Raw genomic sequence first — 7,132 nt, 5'->3', positions numbered from 1 at the left:
TCTTCTGGTGGTGTCACAATACTTAGAATCAGAGAAACAGGGAATAGTTTGGATTGGAACCTTCCACTATCCCAGATTGTTCCAAGCCCTGTCCATCCTGGCCCTGGACTCTTCCAGGGATCCAGGGACAGCCACAGCTCCTCTGGGCACCCTGTGCCAGGGCCTCACCTCTCTCACAGGCAAGAATTTTTTTTTCAACATCCCATCTAAACTCTGTCAGATGCAAGAACAGAGGTCAGGTGCAAGCAGGGGGACCTTCCCTTCTGCAAAACACTCTTGCTGTTTGTTCGGCCAGCAGGATCTGAGGACCCCTTGGTCCCTTTCTCCTGCTTTAGGGCAGCTCACAGGTGAATTCTTCCTTATGGGCAGCCCCACCAGGACCTGTTGTGCAAAGCAGAGGTGACTGTTCCCTTCCATGCCCTAGGAGCACAGGGTGTGTGCGTCACTCCTCCACCTGCAAGATGTGGCAACAATTTCCTGTAACCTCGGACAAACAGGGGCTAATCACCGTGCCCAGTAATTCACAGCAGCCTTTTCTGAGTGCAGATTGAATATTGCATTGCACTGAACCGGTTGACCAGAATCTCATTATGGCATTATGCAGTGAGAGGTGGAAAGAGGGAATCTGGCCTTGGCTGTTACTTGTTCCATCTAAATGGACTGGCAATTGGCTTTACGGCAATACTGGTGAGGGCCAAAGGGCAGGAAAATCTGCCCTTGGGAATTCGAGTTATGGGCTGCTACGAGAGGATGTTATCAACTATTTACACAGCTTTCAAGCCTGGAGGGGAAGAGGAGAACTGGCTTTTACACTGTGAAAACAACCTGAAATTGCTGAACATTTAGGAAAAAAAATGCAAACCACATAGAATGGATTGGGTTGGAGGAGACTTTCAGGATCATCGGTTCCACCACGGGCAGGGACACTTCCCACTATCACAGGTTGCTCCAAGCCCCTTCCAACCTGTCCTTGGACAATCTCTTCCCTAATTGCCTGGGATATCTCTTCCCTAATTTTTCCTAAATCCTCATGAAGCTAAATTATAGTCAGTAGTGAGAGGAATCAAAAATTAAAATTAAATATGTAAGTTCTTAAATGTAAAGAAGAATCTCTGTGCAAATTTGAAAGTCCATGGGAATAAGACGAGGTGTGAAACACCTTGAGGAGGCAAAGCAATTTAAACACTCAGCTTCCAAATTTGGGCCCATCATTTTTCACTCCACAAAATACCATTTCGTGTTAGTGGCAGCAGATGTTAAACAGAACTCAGCAAACAGCATCATTTGCAGCCTCTCTGCGTTCAGTAAATCAGCACAAGGCACTGCACTTTTGCTGGGCTACTCGACTTTATCTGGTGTAGAAGTTTGAGAGCTCTTTTCTAGAGGTGCACGTCTGGAGCAGACACCTCTCCTCTGAGTGGGCTGCACTGAATGACAAATAGAGTGGGCTGCACTGAGTGATAAATAAATAACCATCAAATATCTTCTCCAAATGCCAAACCCCAGGTACAGGAATGACTGTTTGCACTTCACTGCAACATAAATATCAATCTAAGGGTAGAAGATGATAAATTCTTCACAGACATGATTTATGGAAGCTTTGCTGGGTGCCAAAAAAGATGAGTTATATTTTAAAACCTGTGCTCCAATGGGGAATGGGTCCATTACAAACACATCTCAAGGAACCAGCAACGGGTACAGCAATTATTGCTCCTCCAACATAACCCAGGTGAATGGTTACAGCAAGGTGAGAGCTGCCAGTGCTTCTGGGAAGGGAGTTTAGCGTTCCCTCAGAGCTCCAGGCAGGGCAGAAGGAGCTGGGTGGACACGGAGCTGAGCCACCCCGTCGGGGTGACACACAGTGGGTGCCCAGCGAGAGGATTCTGCTGTCACTCCTGTAGTTCAGCTGCTCTGTGAGGAAATAACCTCCCTGCTCTGCTGGGCTATCAATCCCACACCCAGCAGGATGTGATTTGCACTCACACACATCCAAAAGGCTGCACATCACACCAGCCAAATGGAAAAACATCTCATCAGAGGATCACTGGGGAGGATCTTGTGGAGAGGAGAATTAATGCTGCCGGCTAGTGTCAACCAATGTGTTGGAAATATATACCAAGTTTAACATTTTTTTTTATATATATAACTTTAGTCAGTTCTCACAGAATCACAAAATTAACTAGGTTGGAAAAGACTTTTGATATCATCAACTCCAACCTCTGTTCGCTTCTGCCCCGGGGAAGGGAATTAGAATTTCTTTCCACGGGCATTGTCTCAACGGACTGAGAGGGGCACCGGAGATACACAAAGGATAACATCCACGGGCGGCTATTAATGAACCATCAGCTCCAAACAACACCCCCGGAGTGGTGGCAGACACCTGGGCTGGGAAAGAAGAGATAAGAATGAGGACCTAATTAGCATCAGAAGCGATCTGTCACCGATAGGAAACCAAATACTAAGAACTATGTAACTTAGAACCGATGAACATTAAACCAATGCATCTCTGTGGGTTTTGACTGCATAAAATTTATGACAAGTCCAGTAAAATCTGTGTGTCACAGAATGATTTTCTCTGCATACATGGCCTATGTGTAGATGAAATGATTTCTGTGGTACATCCTGGCCAGAACAACCTCCTGGCCAGAAATAAAGTAATGCCTTCATTCTTCAACATTAAAAATATTGCTGGAAGGTTTTTGTTTTTCCTGCAGCTTCGGTGACAAAGGGACAAAGACGCTGAAAGGATTCTGCTTCCTCCACAGAAAGGGAGCAAGCCTCACTGCTCAGCAGCAGTCTCACACACATGCACGGGGAGGCAGCAGCAAAACCCATCCATACGAGCCATAGGGATAGTCTCATTTCTATTTTCTTCTGTTTTGACTTTACAACTCTTTTTGCCCAGCCACACTAATGAATTAAAGAGCAAGACCTGCTGAGGAGGTGAAATTCCCCTTTGTGCAGACCCTTCACAAGAACTGCCTGATTAAGAAGGCTTTGAGTTGAACCCAAAGCTCCCCTTGCTTGGACAATCATGATTTCCACACATCTCCAGGACAGGCCCACACAACCCCATTCTTTAAGGATTTCCAGGTAAATTAAATAAGTCATTCCTTCTTTGCTGTCCTGTTCAGAATTTTTTCTTGTGCTGAAGTCCTCCCAGAGGTGAAAATACCTGGACTGGGTCTCACTGGATTTAGCAATCCTAGCATTTGAATAGAATTTATCAAGATTTAATGACTTTCTACTGGTTTTGCTTGAGAAGAAAGATGTCCCTGAAAGCTGACTGTATGTACTCGAGGATCTGTGACCCAGAACTTCACTAATAAATATGTTTATCAACTGCATATGGATATTCCTTTCCTGGTATCACTTTTATTCTTATTCAACTTATCGACTAGCCCCATTATCTCATCTTTATGATTCAAACACTCTTGGAACATGATGTGAAAAAGCCAATGTACTAAAGAACAGGACCACTTAAAACTAGTTCACATGGCATGCCCTTAATTTACTATAATATGAAAAAAATTTACCTTTGCTTCTGTTCTAAATGAGGTTCATGATTAGTTCGCAGCTCCTCTCATTATATTTATATGCATGATATTACTACATTTGTCATAATGCTAAATGACACAGCTTCCAGCACGAAGAAGAAATTGCCTCCCACTCTCACACAGGAACCAATTCCTACGTGTCCATTAGAAGACATTAAATTTTGGTACCAGCACATTCACAATCCTGAATTATTTGTAGATTAAATCATTTGAAAAACGTGTAATGGATCTTCTCTTATGCAATTTAGAAAACTTAGCAGACTTCTAAGATTTCTTCATCATCAAAACATCCTTGTAGTTTGGCTGAGACATTCTCCCAAGCTGGTACTGAATTACTGATCACATTTATCCCTGCAAATGGATTTAACTCCTAAACCAGCTCGTTGCAGAGTCCCACAGGCATCAGTGGTTGTATTTAGCTTGGACTCTCAGCAAACCACAGACTGAACAACTCGGCATCCTGGATTTCTGCTTACAGAAATTGCACGTTAGAGCACACTTCACTTTTGTCACTGTTCCTACAGTGCTTTCAAACCAAGAGAGATTTTGACTTCAGAAAGTCAAATTATGGAAGGGAAATGGTTATCTAAGAGGTTCATAATAGATACCTTGGTAAAGAGAACCCCCTATGTTACTACATTATACACATTCTGATAAAAACATGACAAACCCTTCTGACAAATTACAGAGAATGGTCATTATGGAAAAGTCTTTGCCTCACAGGAATTCAAATGAATCTCCTGGTGACATTATACCTACTGCCTCTTCAATAGCTCTCAGCTCAATTCCCAGCTTTCCTCTTACTGATGATAAACAGTGACTGCAATAACACAAATAACACAAAACCAGAGCAGCACTCTCTGGCTGTTGGAAAATTGCAAACGGAAAATAAGAGTATATTTATGTAGAGACAGGCAGAGAGGTGGAGCAGGGGTTCAGACAGAGCACAAATGTAGTAGATAAAGTACGTCAGTAATTTAGGCTTATTTTTAAATAACACATCCCTGACCCATCTGGATTTGGGGTTCACATCTCCACACCCCACACTCTTGTTTCAGGACACATTCAGAACACACTGTTGAGGACTGTGTTTTGGGGTTTTTTTAGCATTTTGGAGCACCTCTTTTTTCAGTTTATCTTATATTTAGTGTAGACTCCTAAACATTTTGAGATGTGTTTGTAAATACTTGTGTCTGTGCAGAAGCCCCTTCTTGAACTGTTTCTGGAAGCTGTACCTCCTCCCTTTTAGTTATTTTAGTTTTAGTTACAATGAGCAGGACAGAGCTAATGCCTTTTTGCCTGCAGTTACAAACCATCTTCACATTAAGGTGTCTCCAGCCTGGCTGTTTGCTCCTTTTTCACTGAGCATATATCACTGGGTGTTTATCATATTGTTCCTTCCTGCTTCCAAGCAAAGCCTCCCACTGAGATTTGGAGGCAGCAGACAGCCAGGCTGTGCATATACAGCTGCCAGTCCTAATGCTTTCATGCCTCATTAAGTGACCTCCTACTCTTTTCTGCACTTGCCAAGGATTTTTGGATGTCCAGCAGCAGCAACACATCTGTCACAGGAGAGCAGCCCCGTGGTCTCTGTCCCACAAGAGCTCTGATGGATCTGCCAGACACAGGGAAGTGCCCGGTGTCCCTGTGCAGAGCCCAGAGCTGCCGCTGACAGCTCCTTCACTGAGACCAGAATTAACTCCTGGGGGTTTTTTATTATTCAGAAAGAAAAAGGACAAAGTTGTGGTGTGTTCTGCTCACTGCCACGCCAATACCGTGTGTCTGCTCTGGAGGTGTTGGTGTGTAAACAGTCACAGAAAACACATAGCAAACTGCTTTGGAGCAGTAAGACATTGAGATTGTGTTCTGAGAAACTGTTCTTCTCCAGAGCATTCAGAGAGGGGCTGGATTTATAAAGCAAGAACTACAGGAACTGGAACTGGCAGTGCTGTTGAGACAGAACAGATCGTTTCAATACAAGCAAAGCTCTCTGCCTCTCTTCCCCTGAGATCCTCCCTGAATCAACCCATCTGTTCTCTGGTGCCTCGCACTCAGCACCGGCCTCACACCAGCACTGCAGCACGCCCTGCTGCCCTGTGCAGCTCCACTCGTGCTCCTGAACTGCTCCAGAGGAACCCATCCTATTTATCCAACAGAGTTCTCCCGTTGTCCCCAGCCTGTGTGCTCACATGGCTGTGCAAACACAGCGTGCCTGAGGAGGAAAGGCTTTGCAGCTGGGACAGAGCAGGATTTTATTGCTGGGGCTCGGCTTTGGGATGCATTTTCAGGGATATTCACCCTTTACCTTGCCATGAGCAGCCATGTCTGCAATGGCACAGAGCCATTTTGGAAAAATGCAGGGATGAAACCCTTGCGATCACAGTTTGTGGGCTTTTTGCTCCCACATTATTACATTCCTCGGGGATTCTTTCTTCTTTTGAATGAGGCAGAGAGATGGACTTCTGGTTGCTTTGAAAATGTGGTTTATTTTTCGTAGCTTCTACAGAAAACATGAGTTCTTGTTATAGGTGTTGAGAGCATGGCCAGAACTCACAAGACTTATGGTCACAAGGTCTTTTAAGGACTTAGTAACCAACAAAACACTGCCAACAAAGATATTTATGTTTCTAATCTAATACTAATAAATTTCGTCTAATTACAGCATGACCTTTCTCAGCCAATCATGTTCTGGCACACCAACCTATGCTGACTTTTGTCATCTTTACAACCATTTTATTCTTTCTATATCTTAAACTCTATAGGCAAACTTTTCTCTACTTAACATGCCTTTGCTTTAAGCTTGGAATCTACATTCTTGCTTCTAGCACCTAAGCTTGGAAGCTTTTCCCAAGGCCTCAGTTCAAATCCTGTGCTCTTTTCCAGACTTTGATTTACAGACCCAATATTCTGAAAATTCCTTACATGTTGAATTCCAACAGCAGTTTTGAGGGCACCCTCTGCAAGTTTGCAGACAGCTCCCAGCTGTATGGGGTGGTCATGCACTGGAGAAATGGGATGGCATCCACAGGGACATGGGGTGGTCATGCACGGGAGGAATGGGATGGCATCCACAGGGACATGGAGTGGTCATGCACTGGAGGAATGGGATGGCGTCCACAGGGACATGGAGTGGTCATGCACTGGAGGAATGGGATGGTGTCCACAGGGACATGGAGTGGTCATGCACTGGAGGAATGGGATGGTGTCCACAGGGACATGGCCAAGATTCAGAGGTGGACTGTGCGAACCTCCTGAGGTTCAACAAGGTGCTGCACTTGTGACAGGGCCCAGGGAAGGGCTGGAGCTGTGTCAGGAGGGATTTAGGTCGGATAATGGGAAAGGTTCTTTCCCAGAGGGTGCCGGGTACTGCCCAAGGAATGGACACGGCCCTGAGGCTGCCAGAGCTGCAGCAGAGTTTGGGCAGAGCTGCCAGGGGTGCTCAGGGTGGGATTGCTGGGGTGTGAATTTCCCTTCTCTACATTTGGAGCCATTCCCCTGTGCCCTGTCACTGCAGTCCCCGAGGAAGAATCCCTCTGGTTTGTTGGGGATTGTTGGGATGTCCCTGCAGAGCCGGG

The sequence above is a fragment of the Cinclus cinclus genome, chromosome 18, assembly GCF_963662255.1.
Source record: "Cinclus cinclus chromosome 18, bCinCin1.1, whole genome shotgun sequence".
In the NCBI taxonomy this organism is placed as follows: Eukaryota; Metazoa; Chordata; class Aves; order Passeriformes; family Cinclidae; genus Cinclus; species Cinclus cinclus.
The sequence above is the reverse complement of the archived record's forward strand: the minus strand, read 5'-3'. Positions refer to the sequence as shown.